This window comes from Schistocerca cancellata, chromosome 4 (assembly GCF_023864275.1).
Source record: "Schistocerca cancellata isolate TAMUIC-IGC-003103 chromosome 4, iqSchCanc2.1, whole genome shotgun sequence".
Lineage (NCBI taxonomy): Eukaryota > Metazoa > Arthropoda > Insecta > Orthoptera > Acrididae > Schistocerca > Schistocerca cancellata.
Window position 1 is genome coordinate 684,438,815 of NC_064629.1, and position 14,845 is coordinate 684,453,659.

A 14,845-nucleotide genomic window follows, 5' to 3' on the forward strand; every position below is an offset into this window, starting at 1 on the left:
CGTGAGATGTGTGGTTCATTTGTCAAGGAGATCGCATATAGGACACTAGTGCAGTCTGTTCTTGAGTACTGCTCGAGTGTTTGGGATTAAAGGACGACATTGATACAATTCATAGGTGGGCTGCTAGATTTGTTGCTGGTAGGTTCGAACAACATGCAAGTGTTACAGAGGTGGTTTGGGAACTCAAGTGGGAATCCCTGGAGGGAAGACATTTTTTTCGAGGATCACTATTGAGAAAATTTAGAGAGCCAGAATTCGAAGTTGACTGCAGAAGAATTCTGTTGCCTTCCCTCATTCTATTTGTGTGTGGAACAGGAAAGGAAATGACTAGTAATAGTACAGGGTACACCCCACCACATGCCTTAAGGTGGACTGCAGAGGATTGACATAGATAGCAAAGACTTGTGCTGTTCTCTCAGCAGGGGGAAAGGTTGTTACTTATCAGATTCTTCACTGTCAGGTAGGTTATGAAACCCCTTTGGAAAATAGCACCTAAGGCTACAAAGCAAGCCACTGTACATGTCTCCTAGGTCTCATTTGATGTGTGGAGGAGGCTTCTGACTATTGTTATTGAAGGTGCAGTCATCCTCAAATCATAGCTAATGTTAGTACCAATGATGCATATAGCTTGGAATCGGGAACCATCCTCAGTTCCTACAAATGGATGGCATGAATTGTAAAGGCTACTCCCCTGATCAAAGCGTGCAAGTGAAGCTTACCATCTGCATTAATTTGGGTCCTGTTGTTTGGAATCGGGTAGAGGGTCTCAATGAGTGGCTCTGTCAACTCTGTGACGGTCCTAGCTACAGATAGACTAAGTGATCAAATGTATCCAGACACCTGGCTGAAAATGACTTACAAGTTTGTGGCGCCCTCCATCGGCAATGCTGGAATTCAATACAGTGTTGGCCCACCCTAAGCCTTGATGACAGCTTCTACTCTCAAAGGCATACGTTCAATCAGGTGCTGGAAGGTTTCTTGGCGAATAGCAACCCAATCTTCACGGAGTGCTGCACTGAGGAGAGGTATTGATGTCAGTCGGCGAGGCCTGGCACGAAGTCGACATTCCAAAACATCCCAAAGGTGTTCTACAGGATTCAGGTCAGGACTCTGTGCAGGCCAGTCCATTACAGGGATGCTATTGTTGTGTAGCTACTCGACCACAGGCCGTGCATTATCAACAGGTGCTCGATTGTGTTGAAAGATGCAATCGCCATCCCTGAATTGCTCTTCAACAGTGGGAAGCAAAAAGGTGCTTAAAACATCAATGTAGGCCTGTGCTATGATAGTGCCATGCAAAACAACAAGTTGTGCAAGCCCCCTCCATGAAAAACACAACCACACCATAACAACACCGCCTCCAAATTTTATTGTTGGCACTATACACGCTGGCAGATGACAATTACTGGGCATTCGCCATACCCACACCCTGCCATCGGATTGTCACATTGTGTAATGTGATTCGTCACTCCACACTACGTTTTACACTGTTCAATCATCCAGTGTTTATGCTCCTTACACCAAGCGAGGCATCGTTTGTCATTTACTGGCATGATGTGCAGCTTAATAGCAGCCGCTCAACCATGAAGTCCAAATTTTCTCACCTGCCGCCTAGCTGTCATAGTACTTGCAGTGGATCCTTATGCAGTTTGGAATTCCTGTGCGATGGTCTGGATAGATGTCTGCCTATTACACATTATGACCCTCTTCAACTGTCGTCGGTCTCTGTCAGTCAGCAGACGAGGTCGGCCTGTACGCTTTTGTGCTGTATGTGTTCCTTCACGTTTCCACTTCACTATCATCCCGGAAACAGTGGACTTAGGGATGTTTAGGAGTGTGGAAATCTTGCGTAAAGACATATGACACAAGTGACACCCCATGACCTGATCACGTTCGAAGTCCGTGAGTTCCGCAGAGCACCCCATTCTGCTCTCTCACAATGTCTAATAACTACTGAGGTCGCTGATATGGAGTATCTGGCAGCAAGAGGCAGCACAATGCATCTATTATGAAAAACATATGTTTTTGGGGTTGTCCAGATACTTTTGATCACATGGTGTATCTGGATCTACACCATGGAGTGAAGGATTTTAGCACTTCACTTGATACATCACTTCTCAGAGGAAGCAGCAAACAGGCTTGCAGAGTACATGCAGACTGCACAGAGGGGCATTTTATGGCTTGACAAAATTTCAAGAACCTCTGATGGACGCTCACCAGATCATTTATAAAGCCCACAATCAGTTTGCCAACAACTTACAGAGTGACAATATCAATATTCTAGTAGTTCACTGCCAAAGCATTTGTAACAAAGTCCCATAATTTACCAGACCACATAAAAAATTTTGAATGCAAATTATCCTCGAAAGTGAGAGCCTGATGAAAACCCAAGTAAGAAGTTCTAAAATATTTAATGAAACATGGGACTTACTTTGACAAAAAAAAAACTGCTAGATTATTGGGGAAGAGGGTATGTTCATTGCAATAAACAAAAATATTATGTTTAGCAACATCAAAATTTCCTATGACTGAACTTATCCGAATGTGATTAACCAGCATGGGTGCTCTCAAATTAATCATTGGATAATTTTACCTGTTATCCAATTCTGTTAAATTTATAGAATCATTCAAAAAAGTTCAAGTACCACTGTGCAGAAATACTCCAATTATGCAATAACAGGAGGAGAATGAGACTTTAATCTACCATGTTTAGGCTGCTGGTGAAATGGAGAGGCAGTGTTGCAAAATAGTTCTGGATACTTTCTTCTAAAACTGTCTTCAAATGGCTCTGAGCACTATGGGACTTAACATCTGAGGTCATCAGTCCCCTAGAACTTAGAACTACTTAAACCTAACTAACCTAAGGACATCACACACATTTATGCCCGAGGCAGGATTCGAACCTGTGACCGTAGCGGTCGCACGGTTCCAGACTGGAGCGCCTAGAAATGCTTAGCCACAGCTGCTGGCTCAAAAACTGTCTTCTACAACTATAGTCCAAATGGTGATAGAAGATCTTTGACAGTTAAAGTGGCCTTCTGCAATTTATGCTTGAAAGCTGGCAATAGCATGTCCAGCTGTCAAGGACACGTGGGGTATTAGTTCAGCAGCAAACATATAACAAAAATATTGTGGACCTTAGTTACAAACAAACCTTACCTTACCAGTGGTATTAGTCAAGAGGCACAGATTAACTAGCACCATATCACCATAGCCATGATGGTTTCCAGATTCAATAAATCCATCAAGAAGACCAGAAGAGTTGTTATGCTTGATACAGCAGATAAATAGTCTGTACACTGGTGTGCAAAACTTAAGGATGAAAGTAATTTTCACATGACGTGTCACTGCCAAGTAACATAACTCAATGAAACTTGGACCCTAAAGAACTGCTACAGTATAGTACAGAAGATAACTGCAACATGCAATGAGACAAATGAAAGTGACACATTTATTCAAAAACAATAATTGCACGAAGCCATCACGATTTATGATGGTCCCCTGGCCATTACAAAAGGTGGGACAAGGTTCTTAATAGGGTTGTGTCCACCATGGACTGCAATGCATGCTCTGCAACACGCTGCTACGCTGACGACAAGGTTAATAAGGAGTTCTTGTGGCAGGATGTTCCATTCCTCCACCAGCTCAGGCTGTTGGATGGTCATTTGTGCAAATGGATGTGCTGCAATATGTTTCCCCACCACATCCCATATGTGCTCACTTGGATTTATGTGCTCACTTGGATGTAAGTTGAGGGAATAGGCAGGCCAGTCCATTCGCTGAATATCCTCTTTTTTTCCAAAAGCTCCTCTATCTGCACTGTTTGATATGGTTGTGCACTGTCATCCATAAAAATTAAGTCAGGGCTGAATGCACCCCTGAAAAGATGCACAAGGGGAGAGCGTATAGTGACACAATAATGTTGACCAGTGAGTGTATCACAGTTCATTCAAAGATTTGGAGGTCGGTACGCCCACACAACATTATACCTTCCCACACCATAGCACATGTATCACCAAAACAATAATGTTCGACAATATTCCTGCCATACACTTATGTGTTCTCATTTCTCATCATATGGGGGTACATTGTGGATCACTACTCAGGCTGAATCTGCTCTCATCCAAGAAGAGCATGTGAACCAACTCCCCACTGGTCCTGTTCCTATGCTTTTGACACCACCTCAACAGTGCCGCCGAAGAGTGGGTGTCAACAGAACACAACGTACTGGCTGTCAGGCAAAGAGACTATCCCCATGCGGTCACCAGGCCACTGTGGAGAGTGAGAATTAGTCCCTTGGAGCCCTGTTAAATTTGGCTGCAGCTGCACCACTGTTTGGAACAGATCCCTTCTTGCCCATTGCACAATAGCAATCATCTGCTGCTGTAGCTGACCACAGCCAACCGCCTCCTATCCTTTGGGCAGCAGTGCGTGTGATCTGGAATGCCCCCCCATGAATGTGAACAATGCTGTAAGCAATACCAAGCTCCTGGACTACACTTATCACGCTTCACCTTTCTTCTAGTTTCATGACGATTCTTCCCCTTGTGAAGTTATCCAAATTTTGTGTCTGGCCCCGCTGTTGTAATTAAGAACACCACAGAACACCATAACTGCCTGTTGATTGACACACACTGTCTTTTTCCTGTTCCTTCAACTGCCTCATGTTGCAAGGCCAGCCTCATCTGGCACTACAGGAAAACTACTTCACACCACATGATGTCCAACTTTCTGTGCACTGGGAGACCTCTAGCAACATGCTCCCTCACTTTCACTCATTTCCATTGAGTGGGTAATATGTTATGTTACTTCATCTATCTCATCCTTAAGTTTTGCAGAGTAGTGCACATACAATATGAACGAACATCGGGAAATTCAAATGGCGCAGACACTGAGGTATCGTGAGAAAAGTTTAAATTATTGTGTATTGCATTCTAGATAAGTATTTGTTAATTAAAGGTTGTTAAGACCTACCTTGCTTTAATATAATCCAGAAAATGCTGAGAAACAGCAGGAACAGAGATTGTTACACACTCGTTTAAAAAAAGAAAAAAAAAAAAGGTGTAGATATCCCGAGACGCAAAAGTTTATAGAATCTCACACATTTGTAAGGACAGCTATTCATCACTTCACTGTCATTTATTAGCGAAATATAGAGAATCCTAGAAAATTCGAATACTATTTAACACCACTAAGCAGGTCAAAAATGTCTATTTAGTCACTTCACTCATCAGCCAGCCTGGTGTGAAATAGATGGCAGCAAACTCAAAGGTAATGTTTTAAGTCTCACATTTAAACAAATCATTCACATAGAAAAATCATACAGAGTTACCATCATTTGACTGTCACACAAGCTCTAAAACTGAGGCTTAGAAATAAGACTTACTGGTGTTGAAATGTATCTGAACTAGGTGAAAACAAATAAGGCACCAGGCCCTAATGGAATTCTATTTTGGTTTTACAGAGAGTACCTTGCAGCACTGGCCTCTTTTCAAGCTCACATTTGTTGTGACTCTCTCACATAACAAACAGTCTTAAGAGACTTTAAAAAAATTGTAGGTTACTCCCACTAAATTGCAGTGCAATAATTTAAAGATGTAGGATCCTTGAGCATATTCTACACTTTGATACAATCAGTTTCCCCTCAGAGAGAAAAGCATGGATTTAGAAAGCAAAGTGAAACAAAGCTCATTCTTTCAACAATATCATGCAAACCGTAGTTGCAAGCCAGCAGGCAGATCCCATATTTCTAGATTTCAGCAAAGCATTCAACACTGAAGCACACTGTAGACAATTAACAATGGTTTGAGTGCACTGAATAAGTTTCAAATACGTAACTGAATCTGGCAATGGAACCCTGTATATTGTGGTAACTCGTGTTCATCAGTGACAGATGTAATGCCAGGAGTGCTCCAGGTGAGTTGACAGGAGCATTCCTGTTATCATGTACATAAACACTATCAGATAGAGAACACAGCAATCTGAACTTGCTTGATGAATGTTGTTGTATGAATGAAAGTGTCATGGCTGAACAGAATGACTTAGGTGGAATTTCCATTTCGTGTGATGCACGGCAGGCTTCAGATGTAGACAAATGTAAATTAATGCCGACGGTTAGGAAAAATGTTCCTATAATGTTCTAATACAGTACTAATGACACAATGAATGGCTCAGTCTCTATGATTAAATATCTAGGTGTCAAATTTAAACTTCTGAGATGGTATGAAATGAAATGAGCACACATGATCAGTTGTAGGGAAAGTGAATGGCAGACTATGATTTATTGACAGAATTCTGCAGAAGTGTAGCATACCTATAAAGGGGAGTGTATACAGAATGCTTTTACAACCCACTCTCAAGTACTGCTCAAGTGTTTAGGATTCCCATCAAGTCAGATTAATGGTACAAAGCAAAGCAACTCAGAGGTATGATACTACACTTTTTACCAGTTACTTCAATGATTACAAGAGAATTATGGAACTTTTCCATGGGCTAACACAGGTATCGTTTGAGGAATGAGGACAATTTTTTGCAAAACATGGATTTTACGAAAAAATTTACTAGTTATTCGTTAGTTGCAGCTATGAGTGATGATATGGCTGCTACTACCAAATTTCTCTGATTATATGATCTCGTGGCAGAAAATCTGAAGACAAAGCAGTAGGGGAATATATGAACACATGGCACGGTCAACACGACAATACTTGGAGGTCAGTTACAAGGAGTTTCTGGTACGAGAATTCTAGGTTGGCTATACGAAATATTGTTTTGCTAACTTATAACTGGCGCTATTGCTCGCTAATTTGGTTTTCTTGCCATGAGCTGTTTTAGAGTGCTTTTATTTTTGTCATGAATTTTGTTCACAGTTGATAAAATAGAGGTGGTCATTGGAGGGGTGTGGGGGTGTAGTGGGGTAGTTGTGGGAATTGATGAGTTTGCTTTTGGGAATGTGAAGTATGGGAGGAGTGGTGGTGCTGTGGGTATCTGGGGGTGTGGGGGGCTGTTGTTTCAGGGGCTGGGTATTCTGATGTGGTTTTTATAGTGGTGGGTATGTATACAAAATGGATTTTGGTTTTATTAATCGAGGAGTACATTGCAGAGGATTCCACTATTGTTTCAAATCTATTTTCTTCATACAGATTTTTTGGTATTAGGAGTTACTGACATTTAATGGTACATCATAATGTACAGTTTAAATGTTGCATGATGGGAACTTGTACTAATGGTATGGAGGGGTACAGGAAAGGAGGGGGGGGGGGGGGGTGGTAGTGACATCCATCATAGGGGTCCTACAGCTTCTTCTTGTGAGTACAGTTGGAGGAAGAGTTTGCATGAAAACCATTTACATTTCAGTTTTTTCAAGCTTGTTGGGAAAATGTATGTGCTGAAGATTGTTACTTAAATGTATGGGCGGCATTGTTTAATGTGGTCCAGGGTTCTGTTTTAAGGAGAATGACCTTTTTTTGAGATGGGAGGAGGTGGCAATTACGTTTGTGCTATTGTGTTTTGTTGTGATTGGTTTTTATTAGTTTTCTGAAATTGTAAGTAGCGTAGTGTATTTTTTTATGCTTGTAATTTTCTTTGAAATGTGGGTGTTGAAATTTATGTTTGAGTAGTTTTTTATGCTTTTATGGTTTGGGTTGGTGGTTGAAGTTCACATTTATAGTTTACACTGGTGGCTATCATGGAGTATGTGGTACTTATTCTGGTCTGGTTAGGTTTTGATACTAGTTCTACTAGTTGTGGTTTGTTAGTATCTTGAGCTCTGCTCGAGCTAACCAAGTCAAGTGAAATTTCTGGAGCTGGGTTTTGGGGTTATGTATTGGTTTGTGGTATGGTGGACTTAATTTGAGCTATATAGATCAAGTGAAATTTCTGGTACTGGGTTCTGGAGTTACGCGTGGATTTTCAAGGTACTGTGGACTTCGCTTGGGCTAGATAAGTCAAGTGAAATTTCTGATACATTGAAATAGGGGTGTCCGACATCTTGATGATGTCACGGGTCAAAGCGGATGTGAGATACTGTAATCTTTGATATTCCCTTGAAAGTGTCTACAACAAAGGAGCCACTATGAGAGACATATGGTTGTTATGGGACTAATTTGCAACACTGGGAGTATCTCAATCACCATCTTTTACTAAAATCACTTTTAACAATGGTAATGCTTCCTGTGACACTAACTGGCTATATTATACGTATTTTAGATCAAAGAAAGTGAAAGGCATTATGAGATGAGAACAGTAATGACAGAGAAAACATCAGTGTTACTAAGCCTTTCTTAAAGAGTGACTTACTTCTGTGAAACATCATGAACCAAAAGGTACATTATCATTTCTCAACTGTCCATTTATTTGCTATCGAAACATTTTAGAAAATAAATTTGTTGGCAGCAGTACAGAACACATTGAAAGATTTCCTGTTGGGAACATATGAATGTAAAAATCTTTTCCACAGTTTTGATGGGTCAGCCCAAGAATTCAGTACTGCATTGGCTTTGACCCATGACATGATGATGTTCTGGCATTTCATATCATTACGTATTTGAAAGTTAGCATGTGACAAGAGAGTGTTTCGAAGGAGGTGTGTTGCTTGATGTGGTGCTCCCTTGTGATTAATTTCAATGCAGGAAAGTTGTTAAATGTGTTGTTATTTGCAAAAGATCACTGAATGTGTTGGTTAAATGATGGATCCAACAGTGAAGTTTAACAGCCTTATGCTGACTGAGGTGTATTGCTGCAATGTGTTAAATGTAAAAAATGTTGAGAATCTGCAAATTTGTTGAAAAATGTCTCCTTTCCATAGCAGTAATGATTGCATATGGTGCTGTCATTTGGATAATTTTTAACGATAGATTTGGTGGGGAACTTGGTTCAAAAACATCTAGGCAGGTGATCCACAAGACTGGTATTGCTTGTCTTCCGTGTGATTTTGTATAGTTGTCAATGATTGTTCAGTTACTGGTCAGTTGTGAAGGGGTGTGTGGGGAGTTTTATATTCTATAGTTTATATGTTCGATATGGTTTATTTCAAAAAGTGTGTTCTCTACTTTTTAACTTAATTTCAGCATGTATTGTGTTTGCTGTAAGGAAATGGATATTAATTGGTGGAAAAGGATTTTTGGGGATCAGGGTAAGTTGGCATGATTCCCTGGAGCAAGCTGGTGAGGCAGGTATTAACAGGTTCCATTCACTTTTTGTGTTGACTGGACACTATACTGAACGATATTTTATTTTCTGTTCCTGTTTTGCAAAACTGCAGATTTTTTTGTACTACTGTGTTTTTCATAGGTATACTGTTTTATGGGTTTTACTACAAATGTATTGATGTTTGTTTCGTGGGTGACGTGTACCTCATTTTAGACATATAGGCGAATTGAAGTTAGTGATACTAATGTATGTTCATATTGTCCTGTTATTTGGTTTCTTTGTGAATCATTCATGGTTACTGTGGCATTCACTTTGACTAGGTAAGTTAAATGCATATAACAATACCAGTCCTACATCACAACTAGCTTTTTATGTTTAATGTTTGCCTTGTACTGTAAAGTTCATTTTAGCTATACAGATTAAGTGCAAATAATGATATGAAAAATATGTGTTAAATGGCTTTTTATGTTTCAGATATCATAGTTTTGTGTTTGGTGGATAGGGAAGTTCGTTTTACCTATACCATTAAGTGAATTTACCGATAGCAGAATTTACATCTCAGACCCTCTTCCCCCTTCCCCTTCTCTGTGAATATCAGTTTCATGATTAATTGGTTTTATGGAGTTCAGTTTAGCTACATAGGTTATTTGGGTTTCATGTAGGATTTATGTAATGTAAGAATAATGAATTTCTGTTCAATTTTGTAATGGAGAATCAACACACATCACCCATTAATTGTATGTTGATTTAGGCTATCTGAAATATATTTTTTATGACAGAATACTGTTGCTATTTGTTAATTATGGTAGCACAATCGATTTCATTGGAGCCATACTGAATTTAGAGGAGTTACTTATGTTTGCCATTTTGATGATGCCATGTGAGAAAGCCAATACCCTGTATCAAATGCTTCTGCATTTCTAAGGTAAACACAAAAAATTGCATGCCTATTAACAAGCAAACATAACAAACACAAAAAGAAAAATGAGAACACACACACTACACTATTTAATTTATTTTGCATGCTGCGCATGGATAGAAATAGCAGGTCACCAGTCATATCAACATGTACTAAATTTAATATATATAGGAAGCACTATCCATCATCTAATAGCAATTCCAATTCAACTTTGTTCGTCAATAAACTGTTCTGCAAATATACATTTCTTTAAGGCTGTTCTCAACTAGGAGGAAAATTCATTTTCAAAGATTACACAAAAAATTGACCAGACACCAATGACAATATACCATCCTCTACCATGCAACCACACTGCTTTAGAGAAATTGGCTGTATAAAGATGTATGTGACATCTCCATGCTGCATGCAGTGTACCAACCAAAGTTATATGTTCCCACAAGTAAAAAAAGCCATCTAAATTAATTTGAGAAAAATGTTCTTTTGACGGTTCATTTTAGTTTCCCATATTTATGAAAATAAGAATAACCACATACTTCTGAGTCCAAATTCATTAAAAACTTACTTCCAATAAACATGTGTTGCAACTGTTTCTACTAGAGTTATCAAAAACTTGGGTACTTTACATTATAGATATCTGAGCCCTTACAAAAAGACAATTTAAAATCACTGTAAAAAATTAAATGAGGATGAATCTCAACATTGGTACAGGGAAGAGAGAAAATGAGGGAAAGGAGAAGTGGGACTTAAAATCAGATTATTATGGACCTCAAAACACAAGACAATATTGAAATTTGCCACGCAGCATGTGAAAAAGTATACACCTTACTTGCTCCTCTTTCCACACTACTCAGGACAAATAAACTACTGATTTTAATAGCTTAGGACAAATCCTTACGAGCAAATGTAGATTAATATTCATATTCCCATCTTACATGTTAGGACACATGATCTGTTTCATCATTTTCAACCTCTCCTTTATTGGTATAAATTCTTGTGTTTGGCTTATGAACTTATCCATTAGAACTACTAAGCATAAAAAATTGTTGAAACTCTCATGTGCACTTGTTATCTCCCATTGGCTTCTGTCTCAGAATATTTAACCTACATTTATTTCATGGTTTTTCACCAGGACAAGTGACTGGCAGTGTAAGGGTTCACCATCCACTCCCAGTCTTTTAGCAGCAATGGAACCTTCAACATAGCCAGCCACTCATGCTGGTAAAATTCAAAGAACAAATGTAGGCCGAAGGTCCCGAGATAAAAGCTAACAGGTTGTAGAGTGGGTGGACAAAAATATGGAAACACAACAAACGCGAGACATGTCTAATAAAGTATAGGAAAACCATTTGCATTCAAAACAGCTTCCAGTTATCCTGTATCATTTTCAAGGGAACCTTATACACTTTAGTTTGCAAATAGTGGCAACTTCAGGTATGGCGATGGAGGTGGATGGCACCATGCACCCTTCTCTCCAAAATATACCACAAAGTCTCAATAAAATTGAAATCTAGTGACTGTGGTGGCCATGGATGATGTGTCAATTCATCCTTGTGCTCATGAAAGCAGCCTGTATGCTGCGAGCTGGGTGAACAGGGGCTCCATCTGCCAAAACAGTCACCTAATTCTTGGCAGTGTTGCAACCGTGGAGATTATCCGTGGGGCCCAAAAGGTACCATGATACAGCTGCCTAAATCACCACCAAACCCCTGCCATGTTTCATCCCTGGGTAAACTCAGCCACAAGTTGGAAACAGCATGAAACAAACTTCATCTGACCTAACGACTTCCTTCCATTGTTCCATAGTCCAGGTTTTACAGCTTTGTCACTGCTTTTTCCCGTTACAGGCATTTGAATCACCGATTTGTGGCTTTGGAATTCCAGCTTGCCCTGTAATTCTCAGCTTATGGAGCATCCTTGATGTTTTGGTGCTGACAGGGTGCGCAAGAGTAACATTCAGTTCTGCAATGACTTTTGCAGCTGTCATTCTTGTATTTTTCATCACAATTCTCTTCAATGACAGCCCATCACAGTCATGTAACACACACTTTTTTCTGCTTTGTGACTTAGTGGATGATGTTTTTCAGCTTTCCCTGTATGCGGTGTAAATCCTCAATAAGGTGCCCCTTGAAACACCACTTTGGGTACCTTGGTTATGCAATCACTCACCATAGGAGCACCAACTATTAGCCCGCATTCGAATTCACTTAGCTCCAACATAGTGCACACACACAGACCATTGTTTCGCCAATGATTGACATTTGCAATGTATCAAAGACATTGCACAGGAGCCACTTGTGATTAAATACAACAGCACAACAAACAGGATTTATGCCCAAGCATGGATTCCTTGCAGTATTTCTATATTTTTATCCAAGCCCTGTATGTGTAACTAATTCATTACAAACAAACAATCACAAATTATTGGATGACCTGACAGGCAATTGCGTGCATGACTCACAATGATTAGGGTCGCAGGTACAAATTAATCTGTAGCAAAGACATCTGGGCACATACATTTTGTATAATGGTCACATTGTGTGAAACAAATTAGTTGGCCCAGAAATGCTCCTTCAGTACATTTGATTCATAACAGTACAGTTAAAATCTGTATCCAGAGGCAGCAATGACAAACTTGACAAACATCAATTTCTAGGTGAACAACAAAGTGGTGCCAATTATATTTCTCAATGATGATGATTCTGTTTTTGTAAAGTCCCTTCTGAATTTGAATTGTTACAACTGCTTACACTGAATGAACCAGTGTTCATTTTTTAAGTTTCATATTATAACCTTTGGAATGCTTTAGTGCATTTCCTATACTTTTTGTTGAACTTTGCACATACAGCACAAACATAAACATGTACTACGCAACTGCTAAAAAATAGACAATGGGTCAGTAGTACCTGCAGCAGTCGTGATTTCTTAATAATAGTGTGCTGAAAAAAAGGGTGTAACATAACATTTACATCATCATTAGATGTGGAGTACAAGCTTGGATTAGGGGAGGTAATTGATTGTCACATTTTCGATGCTGACAACCAGGTATTTATCTTAAGAAATTTAGGGCAATCACCGAAAACATAAATCCACATGGCCAGACCAATAATTGGAACACCATAGGTGAATCTGTAACTTGATGTGCAATTTAACATTTACACAAACAGAAAGCACTGCCAAAAGTAAATGGTATTAGAAATACTAGAACCAAATTGAGACCAAGGCGAAATAGACACGCAGTATAATTATGCTTGTCCGCGTAGTCATGAAGCCATGGCCTCACTTCCAAATATTTAGGGAATTTACATAATGATAATTCCGAACAGTACAAGTAAAGAATTAATTTACCACAGTCCAAGCAGCATGATTTATACTCTCCATATTTATAACAATTTATACACGATTTTTTGCCAAATCTACAGACAAATACTGAGCACTCTAAAAGAATTATCTAAACACTATCATAATAGCATGCACACTGCTCGCTAAGAATGCGTCACGTACTTTTAATTGTGGAACTACAAAGCAATGAACCACCTCTGGATAAATAAAATATGTACTCGTTCGAACAACTGAAGCTCCGGTATATTGTAAGGTTGATCTTTCTTTTCGTGAATACTCACTGTATACTGCTCACTGTTGTCTACTTTCGAACCACACATTCTCAACACTGCCGCGTTATTTCAAGATACACACACAAAAAAATGTACTTTATGTTGACAGTTTATATGAACTCCAGTCGGCATACTTTTTTTTGTTTGTTTGTCTGTTTGTGTGTGTATAAATACCTCTAGTACCCGCCTACATACGTATCTTCACAACAATATGACCAAAGATTCTTAAAAGACAAAACCTACAACACGATAACATCTTAGCCGACGCATGCTATGAAGGACCGTCGGTCCACATGCAACGACTTGTCTGCGCAGATGTATTCGCAAATGATTGTGCTGCAAATGTGGTAGACACGACACAAGTTCCAATCTATTGTTCGCCCGCCATGTCTCGACGTAGAAAAGAAATTTCAGTGGCTAGCGCCAACATCCTCTTACAGTATCCTCAAACTTTATTTCACTTATTCAGAAATGAGGAACTTACGATGCAAAAAGCAAAATACCAGAAATAGGAAGACAGATCAAAATGGTCTACACAGTGTTTGCTTAAGGTAAGGCAGTTTTCACATATAGATTTACTTCACGAGTTGCAGAGCGAACTAGACTACTGGCGTAGTTATTTGAGGATGGATTTAGGAATGTATAATTATCTTTTGATGCTCATAACTTCTAGTAAATAGGGAAAAAGTTTGTATGAGGAGAGCAATTTCTACACATGAGTGGCTGACGGTGATATTAGGGTTCCAGACAATAAGCTACAACGATGCAGAATTTCCAACTGCAGTTTCGAAAGAAGCGTTGAATGAAATCGTACGCCAGAAAAATGAACTATTTTCGCTGTCCTGAAGGTTGATTTTACAGAGGCAAGTAAAATGCTATACTTCAGTTCTGACAATTTACCGGTCATATTTTTACGGTTTTACATGTGTTTGAGATGCAGTAGACAGACTTCGTTATTTTACTTATCTCTTTGCAGTAAAGAGTCCGCAATGAATTATTATGTACCGTTTCCCCATTTTCCATAGGCTCAACCGTTCGTAATTTCCCTATTAAAGAACTATAATCAACTACTTTCTGATTCCTATCGCTGCAGTACCAGCTTTTAATTTTCTCCAAACATGTATGATCCCTAAACATTTCGATCAATTGGGCAATAAACTATGTAGAA

General features: G+C 39.3%; 1 protein-coding gene across 3 annotated transcripts in view; it reads right to left on the bottom strand.

Annotated features, from left to right (window-relative positions):
• The window catches only part of LOC126183522 (C2 domain-containing protein 5), a 224,131-nt gene extending 210,246 nt beyond the window's left edge, over positions 1-13,885 (bottom strand). For 2 of the 3 annotated variants that reach the window (XM_049925581.1, XM_049925579.1), the window contains exon 1: positions 13,687-13,885. The gene's annotated coding sequence lies outside the window, so the exon portion shown is untranslated. Of the gene's footprint in view, positions 1-13,567; positions 13,630-13,686 lie in introns of those variants that run through there. The other variant, XM_049925580.1, reaches the window with a different exon arrangement.
• Positions 13,886-14,845: the final 960 nt, after the last annotated feature.